General features: G+C 46.7%; 1 long non-coding RNA gene across 1 annotated transcript in view; it reads left to right on the top strand.

The window, feature by feature from the left end:
- LOC139054182 (uncharacterized) overlaps positions 1–15,007 on the top strand; it is a 92,127-nt gene that overhangs the window by 51,986 nt on the left and 25,134 nt on the right. The window contains exons 10-13 of the long non-coding RNA XR_011511060.1: positions 10,107–10,224; positions 10,859–11,088; positions 12,548–12,665; positions 13,300–13,529. This is a non-coding gene — a long non-coding RNA (uncharacterized lncRNA). The remainder of the gene's footprint in view (positions 1–10,106; positions 10,225–10,858; positions 11,089–12,547; positions 12,666–13,299; positions 13,530–15,007) is intronic.

The raw sequence follows: 15,007 nt of genomic DNA, 5'->3' as shown, positions 1-15,007 counted from the left end.
GAATTGATCAATCATGAAAGCTGTCAGAAGAAAAAGCAATGAGAAACTGAAAACGTAGCATGAGAAATAGCAGTACATGCAACCAGCATCAGTATTCATTATTATCTTCAGTATCATCAGGTGTTGCCGGTGCTTTATTATCCTCATTGAATAGAGGGTCTCGGAACTTCGGTGGCGGCCGTTTCCTTTCAGCCTGAAATGCAAAATTTTTCTTTATCTTAGAGCAAGGCAGTGCTAATCGGCAACCTTATTTAAATGAGAAGGATAACACGAACATGTCAACTGCTCGTACGTCAACTTTCCTAGAAACGCGCGAGATCGCTAGTACATTTTCAGATCCGCAGAGCAGCGCGTACGGCGAGACAAGACGATCCGAAAAACACAAGCTGCGGCGACCGGCGTGCTTTTGCCCCCCCTCGTAAGATGACCACGCGGCGGCTTCACTTGACGGGCGCTGTTGTTGTTGTTGTTGTAGCCTGTGGCACGTGTGGCTCCTACCCACGATGGGGGATTGGCCAAGAAATGGATGGATTATTCCAAAATATTTTATAGCATAAATTTCCTATTATCTATGGGAATAGCATTGAATAGGGTTGAATAACCGGCTAAAATAAAATCAGGAAGGTGCTGTTGAATGAGAAATAATTAATTTAAAAGTAATAATAAAAATAGAATTTAGCAGGGCATTCGTTTAGATTCTGTAAGGAATGTTTGGACAGCGAAGCATGCATCCCTGTGGCTGAAACCCAAAGTGGACGCCCCGAACGAAAGAATTGCAGGTTCTGTCAAATCCAGGCCAATTCTTCTAAATGGCATCTCCAACAATCTTTTTCTTAACGCAGCAAAGCGGCGACAAGATAGAAGATAGTGCTGTATCGTCTCCTCCTCCTCACAAAAAGAACAAAGGGGAGAGGGAACCAAACCCGACCTGTGTAAATAGAAATTTAGGGAGGGAATGCGGCAGCGTAATTTGGTGAGGCAGACCTCAAGCATCTTTGTATAACAAGAATCGCTATGCCAGGGAAATGCCAGGTGTTTATACTCTGGAGAAGCTGTCAAATGTGGGTTTGATAAGGCTGATCTAATTGATCTCATCCGAAATCTTGCCGCCGTGATCTGTGCTGTCACTGGTAGAATAGGAAGAATAGGGCCGGCTAGTGATGCATGTGCCAGTGAATCGGCAGTTTCATTAAAAAACAAACCTTTATGACCAGGCACCCAAATCAAATGAATACGTAGCACATGGGCAGGAACTAGTAAGTGGAAGAGTTTTAGCATGGGTGACTCCTTAGTAGCGGTAAGGCAAGAGCAAACAGAAAGGGAGTCAGTAAGAATAGCAGCCGTTGTAATCATTGGGTCTAATTTACGTAAAGCTAGGATTACTGCTAACAACTCGGCCAGAAAAATAGGCACAAAATCAGGCAATCTTAGAGAAAAAGACCAGTCGAGCGCAGGACAAAATATTCCAATGCCAGCTTTTTCCTCGCACTGTGAGGCATCTGTTGCAATGATGATGTTTGTTTCTAGGGTGCTTAGGTGGTCTTGCAACATGGCGTTTAAGATGCCGTAAGGGAGTAGTTTCGCGTGGTTCGGGAAAATGTCGTCGAACCTGATCTCTGGGTAATTTGAATGCGTATTATTAGGAAGCACATCTCGAATTTGTAAATTTAGTGGGTCAAGTAATGTTTGCACAAATATAATCTGTGGTCTATGAAACCTGGGCCAATGAACAGGAAAAAATAATTCTGGATCGGAGATAAAAATAATTTGAGGACGGTTTAATGGTGATTCATATAGTCTTAAGAAGGTCTGAACAGTCAGAAGGTGAAATCGGCATAATATGGGTGGGATTCGTGCTTCCATGTATAATACGGCATTTGCAACGTATTTTGGAAGGCCTAAGCACAGACGTAGTGCCTCTCGTTCTAACAAAACTAGCGGCCGAAGCTTGTATGATGGAACACCTGAGAATAAAACACATCCAAATTCTAACACCGGACGAACGTACATATTATATACCATCAAGAGGGATTTTCTGCGCATACCTGTTCTTCGATTGCTTAACTTGCGCAAAATGCCCATTGTACGAGCTCCTTTTGTCGCAATATATTCAATATGTGGCCGCCAGTTAAGATTTCCGTTGTAAATAACTCCAAGGTACTTTAGTGACTCTACTTGTGGAATATCTTCGAGATGGTAGTTCAGCGATATGTATACTGGGTCTTTAACTGGAAAAACAAGTATAGCACATTTATTAGCATTCAGGTTTAAGTGTAAGCTATCCAGCCAGTGTTCCAGTTCCCTTAGATACGACTGCAAAATTTCGTAAAGAGAGTATATGTCACTAGCCATACCAAAAAAGGCAATGTCGTCAGCATAAACGTAGGTACTGACTCCTGGGTGAACGGGGATTGTGCTCATTAAAATATTGAATAATACTGGTGAGAGTACCGATCCCTGAGGCACACCTCTTGTTTGCTTATGCTTTCTAGAAGAATAGCCGCTTCTAAAACAATAGAATTCCCTGGCTTTTAAAAATTCATGCACCCATGCTACAATATAGCCTGGAAAACAATGGCTCTGTAACCGATCTGTTAAAATTGTGTGTTCAATGCTGTCATAGGCTTTACATATATCTAATGTAACTAAAGCTGCGTACTGCTTTTTCTGTCTGGCGATGTTAATTCGACTTTCAAGGTCTACATGCGCGTGCCATATCGAATAGCCAGATCGAAATCCAATTTGGCAAGGACTCAACAATTGATTTCCGACAATAAACTCCAATATGTGTCCGAGAAGCACTCTTTCAATGAGCTTCACTATGTTTGATGTCAACGCAATTGGTCTGATGTTGTCGATGGTGTACCCTGCCCCTTGCTTTTTAAGTAACGGAATGATTTTGGCGATCTTCCATTCTTGTGGAATCCATGCATTGCTAACAGAGTAGTTTACCAAGTTCAGAAGCTCACGTGGTGCTTCTTGAAAGAAAATCTTTAACATTGCATTTGTTATTCCGTCCGGGCCAGGCGCTGTAGTTGGCAACTGCAACATAACTTGTGCTACTTCCGAATAGGAGATCTCTTTGTAGTCCGATAATACAGGAGTAAAAACAGAAGCTTGAAGGCGCGTTGCGAACCGGCTCTCCAATCCTTTAGCCAATAGCTCTAAGGACTCCTGCATTTCCTGCGAGGTATAGACGATTGAGTCCACATTAACGCTCATTGGGAGTCTGTTTCGAAACCGAAGGTAATTAAATAAAGCACGTTTGTTTTTGGATTTAGATAGGTAATCGAAATGGTTTTTATCGTACTCATCTTTTGCGTGTTTAATAGCACGTTTGAAAGTTGCAGAAATAAACTGATAATCTTTCCAATTTTGTGGGCTCTGATTATGTAGAAGTTTTTTCCAAGCAGCTTTCCTGCGTCGATAAACTCCTGTGCACTCACTGTTCCACCAAGGACTAGATGGGGAATGCTTAGCGGTCTGAATTACAAATTCAGACTTTTGTCGGGACATCTGTAACGCTGAACAAATGTTCAAGCCAATTTCTTCGTTATTACTATTAGGTAATGATGCAATGGTGGAGCGCAAGCAGTCTTTAAATTTTTTGTTATTCACAAATATTCTGCCTTGTCGTTCAACTGATGTTAAAGGGCATGCAATTTCAAAGTATACCGGAAGATGATCACTGCTTGTGCCGAAATCAATCGTAGTCCAAGATGTCACGGCGACGCTTGTGCTAGAAAACGTCAAATCTAACACTGAGCGAGATTGCCCACGGATAAAAGTAGGTCGTCTGACATTAAGGCATGAAAGATTTTTATCTATGGTCCAGTCCCATAGACGTGTCCCACATGCATCTGTTTTGTATCCCCATGACACGTGATGCGAGTTGAAGTCACCAGTAAGGACGACTTCATTTTTGCAGCTGGCAAGCGCACTATCCAATTGGTATGTACTGTGTACGCCCGTAGGGAAATAAGCATCTATAATAGAGAATGAGCGGTAGCCTGGGATGCTAAGGTGCACTGCCAAAATTTCACATTCTGGAGACATTAACCTGAAAGCTATTTTCGCCCTATGACAGAATTTAGATGATAACAAAATCATTAAACCACCTCCTAGTGAAAGGCGATCTAATCGAAAAGATCGAAATTTTTAAAATGAAAATTTTTCTCAGGGGTAAGCCAGGTTTCTTGTAAGATTATGACGTCAGGATTAAGTTCAGTTGTTAAGTAATTTAAGTCTGTTGAAGCAGAGAACAAGGAACGACAGTTCCACTGTAGTACTTTTAAAAAAGCTATGGTGATGATCTAATTGATATCCAGCGACTACCGTCGCGATGAACGGGCGCTCCCTCCACCCCAGCAGTTTTTCTTTAACCTCTTCGGAACGTGCCATTCTTGAAGTGATCATCATCATTAAGGAGGCTTGTGCTGGCTCGAGCCCGCGCCGTCTCGTGCACGCTTTCGGCGTTCGATCGTGCCTTCGAAAAAAAGTCGCGAGACGTGGACGGAGCTCAGCACCGTGCACGTCTGAGCTCCGTGCCGAGATGGAACCGAGATGGAAGACCTGACTGAAGACGGCGGTGTCATGAAAAAGGTGGGTTCAGTGCGATAAATTAGCTGACTTCTCTTATAGCGTGCATATTACTCAGGACATTATACTCAGTCCCTCTCCGTTTACTCAAATTCAAATTCGCGCTCATTCGTCGTGAAGCTATCAGCAGACTGAAATTCGGTACCACTGCTGTTGTGAACTGGTCATTGGCATCCGATCATTCAGCTATGGCGGCTGTAAATCATCCGTCATAACCTGGCACATCAAGCGCAGATAATGCACCCCTGTACCCCGAACCACCTGCTGCAGGGCGCACCCAACAAGCTTCGTTTAATTTGCCAGGATGCGAAGCGCGCGTGAGAAGCACCCGCAACAAGGAGACACCGAATAAGCTGCAGGACTACGTTAGGAAGAATTGGACAACCGTTTTTTTTTTTTCAAGAGGGGATATGTTATATAAGGCATCGCTGCCTACCGCAACGTCATTGGAAGGCGCGTGCTAGGAGCCGCCTAAAGAGAAGAAAAAGAGGATGGAATAAACGGAGAGGGGCTGAGTAATGTATCCATTGATACCGTACTGAGTAATATGCACGATCTAACAACTTCGTTCGTTGATGGCTGTAGCAGGTAGCCGCAGCCACCGTGGTGGTAGCACTGCTCAGGCCCCGCGTTCTTTCAAATGCGTGCGGCTCATGCGCGCGGGTATACAATTAAGGCCGACACACGACTGTGCAGAACCAGGAAAGCTGATCGGCTGGCTTACTGTCGTAGAAACGGTCGTATTGGGCCGTTATACCATTGGTGTCATTAGAAAGTTGAGCGCCTTGCGCACAGCGTCTGCATGCACAAAACGCCTTTGGTGGCTTTTTGCCGCGGCGCTGTCATTGCGGCTTGAAACGCTTAAACGCGTAAGCGCCTACGCACCATCCAATGCCACTTTTGCTCCATCTCTCAATCTGGTTGCAGCACGGTGGAAGCTACAAGAATTCTTAGCCAATAGCAAGGCCGAATGCCCCTCGAGATGTCCTCATCCGCGCCGCGTCGTCTGCTCAGCGTCTGCTTGCCATACATGTTCCAAGCGCCCGTGGTGTCGTCGTCTTTCTTGTGTGTGTTGTCTTTTGGCGCAAAATCTTTTCAGTATGCAAGATCACCAAATAGCCCAGCAGTTAACCCTTAAAGGTATGTTACATGTTCCATGGTTAGTGGATCGGCGCAAAAAAATGTTTACACCGTAACGATAAGCTGCGTTTATATGCATGCGACAGCAGGGCTTCGGCTTTACCTGTACGCTTTCCCTGCTGTTACCTTGCAGCCTCCTTAGCAAGTAGCACGCGCGAATGCCCTTACAAATGTTCATCCGCGCCACAGTGTCTGTTCGCCGTCTACACTTGGCGTTTGCTGGCTACCGTCATCACGTACCATGCTAGAGCGGGGTAGTAATGATGAAAAATTGTGGGGTTTTACGTGCCAAAACCACTTTCTGATTATGAGGCACGCCGTATAGTCTGGGACTCCGGAATGTTCGACCACCTAGGGTTCTTTAACGTGCACCTAAATCTAAGTACACGGGTGTTTTCGCATTTCGTCCCCATCGAAATCTGGCCGCCGTGGCCGGAATTCAATCCCGCGACCTCGCGCTTAGCAGCCTAACACCATAGCCACTAAGCAACCATGTCAGGTATTTAATGATGAAGTGAATCATTAGGCTTTTATAGCGTTCCGCATCGTCAATGCATCATCAATGCTAATGCTGTGGTGCCATCTGATAACTAGAAATCAGACAAGTTTTACGGCTGGCTGCCACGTCTGTATACTCCTAGCAGCGTGAAAACAAGAGGCCGATCTCAATAATTACGAGAAAACCTACCGAATGATTTGACGTCAGCTTGAAATGAGACTTACAGCAATGACGAATTTTGGCCCTTGTTTCTCGCTGACAGGGCGGATAGCAGTAACAAGCGTGAATTCGGATCGGAGCGGGTGGTCGGCGCTGCATGGGCACTGCTATGTCGCCACGGTTATAGGGTGGCTGTTACGATTACAGGCGCAACTGCCGAACTAATTCCAGTATAGGACGTGCACGCACAAATGACCTAACATGTCACGTACCGCTGTACCATATTATGTAGCGAGTAAAAATGACTCTCTAGTGTAGCCAATATTCAGCCAGCTATGCCCGGAACTATATGCAGTCTTTTTTTTTCTTTAGCTGCACCAAAATTTTTAAAGATTGCCTATGGTAGATAGCACAAGTCTAAACCTTGATCTAAATTACTCGATGAGGCGGCCATTACTCCTACGAGAAATCAAAATATTCAATTGAGAAATTAACGTAATTACGTTAGTTAACCTTTCAATTAGTCACTTTACGCCACACATTTCAATCTACGAATTATAGCATCTGAGTTAACAAGGCGTGTCCACTTGGAAAAAATTATCCGGGCAGCACCAGTTCCGAGATATTAAGTTTCCGACGAAGTGCACTGGTGTTCCGGTTACAGTTTTTAAGAAACGACTGTTTAATGCATTCAAGCACAAAAATAACTGGGACCGCATGCATTTCGACAGACACCTTGAAAATAAATATCTCGGAAGTGGTGCGGTCCACAAATTTTTTTTCAAGTAAATACGCCGTGCGAACTGAGCGGCTATAATTCGTAGATTAAGATATGTGGCGTAGAGTAAGGAATTAATATGATAATTAGCGTAATCATATACGATAATTATTCAACTAAAGATTTTGATTTTTCGTAGAGGTAATGGCCGCCTCAGCGAGTAATGTAGATCAAGGGTTAGAATTGCGCTATCTGGCATAGACAATCTTTTAAAAAATCGGTGCAGCTAAACGAAGAAACACACCTTGAATACCGCTGCGCAAGGATACTACCTGTGCACGCCTCGCACCTTCGGCAGTGCTGCAGCCAACTTGTGATGTGGAGTATAGGCGCACCTTTCTGAAGAGCCAGACGTCGCAGCCTGCTGAAATTTGGAGACAATGCGAATGTGTTAGTAGCCTATAGTCTAAAATCTGGATATATCCAATCGTTTTCGAATACTTCTCTTTGTCGACCGTGCATCATGAAACATGAAATTGAAGTAAACACGCGATAACTTTCATTCCATCCACAGTTGACATAATGTACTAGAGCATGCTTCGTCGCTCTAGAAGCCAGTCTTTTGCGGCCGAACTACGACGACTCGCAATAGAAATTTGTTTAGACCTAATTCTGTAGTGAGTACTGTGCGGTGCAACGTATAGATACAGCACCTAGTATGTGCTCTTATCAGATTAAATACGAAGACGTTTCACTGCAACATAATTAATGCAATGTTGAAATTAGCAGTACGTTCAAAAATGTTCGATAATAACAGTAAGGAAGCTGTGTATTATTCGCCAACTATTCAAAAGGTATTCGATATTCATTTCAACTGCCTTGTGGCATTCGACTCGTATTCCGTTAGGTATAAGAAACTGCGGGCCCCATAACGCAAGACTGTTCCAATATGTTTTTATTCCAATCTCCTGACGTCAACTTTGCATAACCGCCGACGCTAGCATCGGGCGGTCACTCGCAGGGTTGTCTGAAGATACCAATCAAACGCTGTCCTCGTTCATAGCAGGTCACTTTTGTTGGCTTGAAAAACGAACAACATCGCCGACACTGAGCGGCTTGTCTTATCTAATTCGCTGGCAAGAGCGGAGAAGCACGCTCAACTGGAGAGGGATTCGACAGGGCCGAGCCACTGCGCTGAAAGTCGATAACTGGATGAAGACGGTGGTGCCGGCGTCTGCGATTTGTGCGCTTTCTCTTAGCTTGCGGTGGTTGGTCGAAAATAACGGCGGCATGCAACAGAAGCTGAAGAATGACGCTAAAACGGATCCTCAGCAACGAAGCGTTGGCAGAATGAGATCGTAAACGCGCCGAAAGTGCTCGAAAGCGTTACACAGCCACGCAAGAATTTTTATTATACTCAAATAAACCCTTGCTCTCCGGCAGGTTCGAGTCTATAGCCAGTGCCTGAGTGATCGGCGACAGCCATCTTTTATTCCTTTCGGAACGGAGCAGCCTGCGGCTATTAAGAAGAAAACTCAGTTTTGTTCGGCATATTTATGCATTTTTAACGAGTACACGTCACTTTGAGGCGGTGCGTTTTCGCGATATTGTGACGTCGCGTGACAGGCAGGTGAAGTGTCTGCAGCCCTAAAACTTTTGACCAATAGCCTAGGGCTAATGGCGAAAAGGCGTCGAACCAGAAATAACTATTTTTCTTTTGTTCGGTCAAATTATGCATAATCAGTGTGTACACGTCATATCAGATGGAGAGCTATAGCAGTTTTAATGACGTCGCGTGACAGACAGGTGAAGGGGGGGGGAGGGGGGGGTTAAAAAAATGTTTGACCGATCGCGGATTGCTGATTTCAGAATTCGAATAGAAAAGTTTGGAATAGTTTTACGTTATAGCGCCCCGGTATTCGCACGCCCCTAGAAATCTTCGTCATGTAGGAAACACAGCTCGTAGCATTGGCAACAAGCAGACCGTGTGCATGAGCTGAAATGCTCGCAAAGTTATACTCGCCACACCCGAAGACAATGTGAAAATGCATTTCATTTGCTACTCAGTGTGCTAACGAACGCATGAAATGAGCAAATGAAATCTTCATTTTCTTTTCCTCCCTATTGGCGTTTCGCGGTGCTGATGTACGTGCGTACCAGATTCTGCAATCCAAGGCTCCACAAGAAGTTGAAGTATTCTGGACTTGTTGAACAACAGACATTTCCCACCATAAACAAACGAAACAGTTCTCCGCAGCGGTTTTCTTCCCTTCGTGGTGCTGCCGTCCCGAGATCGCACCAATCGCTGCGAGGTATACTCGCCACACCCGAAGACAATGTGAAAATGCATTTCATTTGCTACTCAGTGTGCTAACGAACGCATGAAATGAGCAAATGAAATCGTCATTTTCTTTTCCTCCCTATTGGCGTTTCGCGGTGCTGATGTACGTGCGTACCAGATTCTGCAATCCAAGGCTCCACAAGAAGTTGAAGTATTCTGGACTTGTTGAACAACAGACATTTCCCACCATAAACAAACAACGAAACAGTGCTCCGCAGCGGTTTTCTCCCCTTCGTGGTGTTGCCGTCCCGAGATCGCACCAATCGCTGCGATGGATGCGACGTTCGACCAACTAACTTAGAGGTAACGCGTTGCAGACCATCTGCGACGAGTGCGATTTCGATTTCCCTCGCGTGCGACGGAAACTGCACTTCCGGTGCGACGAAAAGTGCGGCATTTCAAACGGCCTTTGCTACTACGTTCCTCAGGCACATCCCCCCGTGGTAGCTGTGCGCGATCGATCTTGTTCACCATTCGTATAACTCGATGTAAGGGAGCAGAAGACACAAAGGACACCTTGCAGCAACAGAGCCTGCCAGTAGATGGTAGCACACCATGCAGTCCCAATTCTCAGCCAGTCGCTTTTCTCATCAAGATTGTGGCCCACATCTTGTACATAACTGTGTCGATTGGCGTGCCTTTTACTGCAGATAACCCAACCAGGGTCAGGGCCCGTGTTCGCCCGACACGCTGCAATGCCTATGTGAAATAAAGCTGGACCGAGCGGATAGATTCAACGTGGATGCGAAACACTCCCCACCGTTGCAAGTGAGTGTACCAGACCAGACGGTAACGATGCCTTCCAGTGGGCGCGCAGGAGATCGGCCATGTTCTGTAGAAGTGAACTGGCGCTTGTCTCCACTGCACTTTGGAAACTAGCGTCATCCCTCGTGTGGGCACACTGCAGGACGTTGATGGCTGTTCCTGTTCGCCCATTGCGAAGACGCACGAGAGAGAATGTTGCCAATGGATCTTACTCCCGGCCGCCATGCGCATGCTGTTTCATTGCCAGAGAATGGCAACCGTTGAACCAGCATATAGTTATCTCGTGCGAAGTACTCAAATTGCCCTTCCCTCAATCCTTGGATTGGCTTGAAATATAATTTGCTTTTGCATTTTTAAAATTTTTTTTATAGAGTAACTGTTCTTGTTTACTTGCATCGGTTTCCCTTGACGATACTAATATTGTGCAGTATGCAGGTGCAATTCCGACTGCTACAAATTTTTTTTCAACGCACAAATGAGCATTTAGTGTTTTCGCCGTGAAATATATAGTATTTTGTACTGCAACACAATACAGCACTTTCGCTACGCATAAAGGCACTTATCAAATGATAAAAACAAAATCGAGTAAAATGCTTCAACATACTGCCTAAAGAGGAGTGTTTCCTCCGCAACGCAGTCTGAAAGAACTAGGAGTACTGGGGCTGCAGACCGCTGTACAGAGCATGCGACGGGGCGAAGAATGTCACGTCAATGATGCATGGATTCGGAGACCAGGGGTGCCTCCCTCGCATCCCGCCGAACGCAACACTCGTCTATGAGATCGCTTTGGTAGACTTCACCGAGACGAAATACGACGGCGGCGCGGACATCAACTCCCGGCTAATGCCTACCAACACTGTATTTGGGGTGAGTCGACAGCTTGCTGTCACGTTGTATGGCGCCGGTTGCTTGGTAGTGCCGTCTTCATGGAGTGTGGAAATGGTGTTGACCAAATTGTGCACGGTACTACGACAAATTACTGAGTATGAAAGGGACGTTCCTGAGTATGAGTTCCCGAGTTCCTAATTCCCGAGTATGAAAGGCACATTAATGCTTGGAGTAGCGTCTTAACGTCTCCGCGTTAATTCACAGAGTAGCGAGAAACTGCGCGCAGTACTGCTAGAAATGTCGACGCGTCAGTTCGAAAAAGCCCTCGTCATGCATCCCTCACAAAAAAGGCCAGTTTGTGATTTCATTGTGGTCCGTCAAATGTGAGCCGTAGTGCGGCGTAGGCCCTCTTCACAATAGTCTGTCTGCAGACCCACCGCACGTCAGAAACGTGAGGCACGCCACAGTCACGTATCCGTGCCTTGATCGGGTTTCGTGTTGAGGTATACGCCCTTTACCTAAGGCGCTAATACGCCTATGGAGTTCCTTCGCTATGCTCGCTGGGGAGCATGCGGCATGCAAAAATAGATGTAGTGCTGCCAGACAACGGCCTCAGAAGAGCACCTGAGTTTGTAGCAAATCGTTTTTGACCGATCGCGGATTGCTGATTAAAGAATTGGACTAGAAAAGTTTGGAATAGTTTTACGTTATAGCGCCCCGGTATTCGCACGCACCTAGAAATCTTCGTCGTGCAGGAAACACAGCTCGTAGCATTGGCAACAAGCAGACCGTGTGCATGAGCTGAAATGCTCGCAAAGTTATACTCGCCACACCGGAAGACAATGTGAAAATGCATTTCATTTGCTACTCAGTGTGCTAACGAACGCATGGAAATGAGCGAATGAAATCTTCATTTTCTTTTCCTCCCTGTTGGCGTTTCGCGGTGCTGATGTACGTGCGTACCAGATTCTGCAGTCCAAGGCTCCACAAGAAGTTGAAGTATTCGGGACTTGTTAAACAACAGACATTTCCCACCATAAATAAACAACGAAACAGTTCTCCGCAGCGGTTTTCTCCCCTTCCTGGTGTTGCCGTCCCGAGATCGCACCAATCGCTGCGATGGATGCGACGTTCGACCAACCAACTTAGAGGTAACGCGTTGCAGACCATCTGCGACGAGTGCGATTTCGATTTCCCTCGCGTGCGACGGAAACTGCACTTCCGGTGCGACGAAAAGTGCGGCATTTCAAACGGCCTTTGCTACTACGTTACTCAGGCACATCCCCCCGTGGTAGCTGTGCGCGATCTTTCTTGTTCACCATTCGTATAACTCGATGTAAGGGAGCAGAAGACACAAAGGACACCTTGCAGCAACAGAGCCTGCCAGTAGATGGTAGCACACCATGCAGTCCCAATTCTCAGCCAGTCGCTTTTCTCATCAAGATTGTGGCCCTCATCTTGTACATAACTGTGTCGATTGGCGTTCCTTTTACTGCAGATAACCCAACCAGGGTCAGGGCCCGTTGTCGCCCGACACGCTGCAATGCCTATGTGAAATAAAGCTGGACCGAGCGGATAGATTCAGCGTGGATGCGAAACAATCCCCACCGTTGCAAGTGAGTGTACCAGACCAGACGGTAACGATGCCTTCCAGTGGGCGCGCAGGAGATCGGCCATGTTCTGTAGAAGTGAACTGGCGCTTGTCTCCACTGCACTTTGGAAACTAGCGTCATCCCTCGTGTGGGCACACTGCAGGACGTTGATGGCTGTTCCTGTTCGCCCATTGCGAAGACGCACGAGAGAGAATGTTGCCAATGGATCTTACTCCCGGCCGCCATGCGCATGCTGTTTCATCGCCAGAGAATGGCAACCGTTGAACCAGCATATAGTTATCTCGTGCGAAGTACTCAAATTGTCCTTCCCTCAATCCTTGGATTGGCTTAAAATATAATTTGCTTTTGCATTTTTAAAATTTTTTTTATAGAGTAACTGTTCTTGTTCACTTGCATCGGTTTCCCTTGACGATACTAATATTGTGCAGTATGCAGGTGCAATTCCGACTGCTACAAATTTTTTTTCAACGCACAAATGAGCATTTAGTGTTTTCGCCGTGAAATATATAGTATTTTGTACTGCAACACAATACAGCACTTTCGCTACGCATAAAAGCACTTATCAAATGATAAAAACAAAATCGAGTAAAATGCTTCAACATACTGCCTAAAGAGGAGTGTTTCCTCCGCAACGCAGTCTGAAAGGACTAGGAGTACTGGGGCTGCAGACCGCTGTACAGAGCATGCGACGGGGCGAAGAATGTCACGTCAATGATGCATGGATTCGGAGCCCAGGGGTGCCTCCCTCGCATCCCGCCGAACGCAACACTCGTCTATGAGATCGCTTTGGTAGACTTCACCGAGACGAAATACGACGGCGGCGCGGACATCAACTCCCGGCTAATGCCTACCAACACTGTATTTGGGGTGAGTCGACAGCTTGCTGTCACGTTGTATGGCGCCGGTTGCTTGGTAGTGCCGTCTTCATGGAGTGTGGAAATAGTGTTGACCAAATCGTGCACGGTACTGCGACAAATTACTGAGTATGAAAGGGACGTTCCTGAGTATGAGTTCCCGAGTTCCTAATTCCCGAGTATGAAAGGCACATTAATGCTTGGAGTAGCGTCTTAACGTCTCCGCGTTAATTCACAGAGTAGCGAGAAACTGCGCGCAGTACTGCTAGAGATGTCGACGCGTCAGTTCGAAAAAGCCCTCGTCATGCATCCCTCACAAAAAAGGCCAGTTTGTGATTTCATTGTGGTCCGTCAAATGTGAGCCGTAGTGCGGCGTAGGCCCTCTTCACAATAGTCTGTCTGCAGAGCCACCGCACGTCAGAAACGTGAGGCACGCCACAGTCACCTATCCGTGCCTTGATCGGGTTTCGTGTTGAGGTATACGCCCTTTACCTAAGGCGCTAATACGCCTATGGAGTTCCTTCGCTATGCTCGCTGGGGAGCATGCGGCATGCAAAAATAGATGTAGTGCTGCCAGACAACGGCCTCAGAAGAGCACCTGAGATTGTAGCAAAGCGGTTGGTGCAGGAGAATCAAGGCAGCACGCAAAGTGCAACGGGGGAATCGAAAATCTGGAACGAGCGTGGCCAAAGGCCAAGGAGGCCAAAGCGTACCGGGGCTTTGTTCGCATGGCGAACAGCTGCACGGTCCAGGTTCCTGCTTTGGTGTCCCCTCGCTTTTTCTTGGTGTCTTGGAGGCGCCACCAGAGTGTCCTAAATAATGGCGCGTCGCTTACGCATCGTACTTACGCAAATGCAAATGAGCGCGCGCTTCATGGCGCGTACATGACGTCTTTAGACGAAGACTATTCGCTAAGGCGCCGATACGCGGCTGCAGTAGGCTTTCCATCCCTCCCGTGCGGCGGCAGTATACAGTCGCCGCCTCTACTGAAAACAGATTGACAATTACGCGCTATCCCGTCCGTACAATGCCACGTAGAATATCTATATATATGCAATCCCAGCCTAAGACCACTAGTGGGAGCCGTTGCTCAAGCGCTGCTTGCACAGCCCAGCATGGCGTCGCCTCTTTCTTTCTTTTTTTTTTAACGCCGTGCGCATTGCTCCCGAAAATGTGGCATTAGCCCGCATTGCCGATAGGTGATGTGTCCTTTTGACGGCCTTCAGCTACGGCTTCTTCTGCTCTCCTTCCGACGCAGATCTGTTTTCGGAAACAACGCAACGGCAAGCGTATCTACCGCGGCCGGCACCGTCCCCGCTGCGGAAAGTTGCTACGCGGCGGCAGCAATGTTCCTGGAGTCGGCGCCGGTTCCGACCGATGATAAGAACAACAACAAAAGACGCAGGCTGCTGGTCAAGCTTTATTCAAAGCGAGCACAGTGCGCCTTGGGCATGCACAATCCCAAGCTGGTACGTACGGGTTGGCATGTGC

The sequence above is a fragment of the Dermacentor albipictus genome, chromosome 1 (assembly GCF_038994185.2).
Source record: "Dermacentor albipictus isolate Rhodes 1998 colony chromosome 1, USDA_Dalb.pri_finalv2, whole genome shotgun sequence".
Lineage (NCBI taxonomy): Eukaryota > Metazoa > Arthropoda > Arachnida > Ixodida > Ixodidae > Dermacentor > Dermacentor albipictus.
Note: the sequence above shows the minus strand (reverse complement) of the source record. Positions and strands in the feature narration are given on the sequence as shown.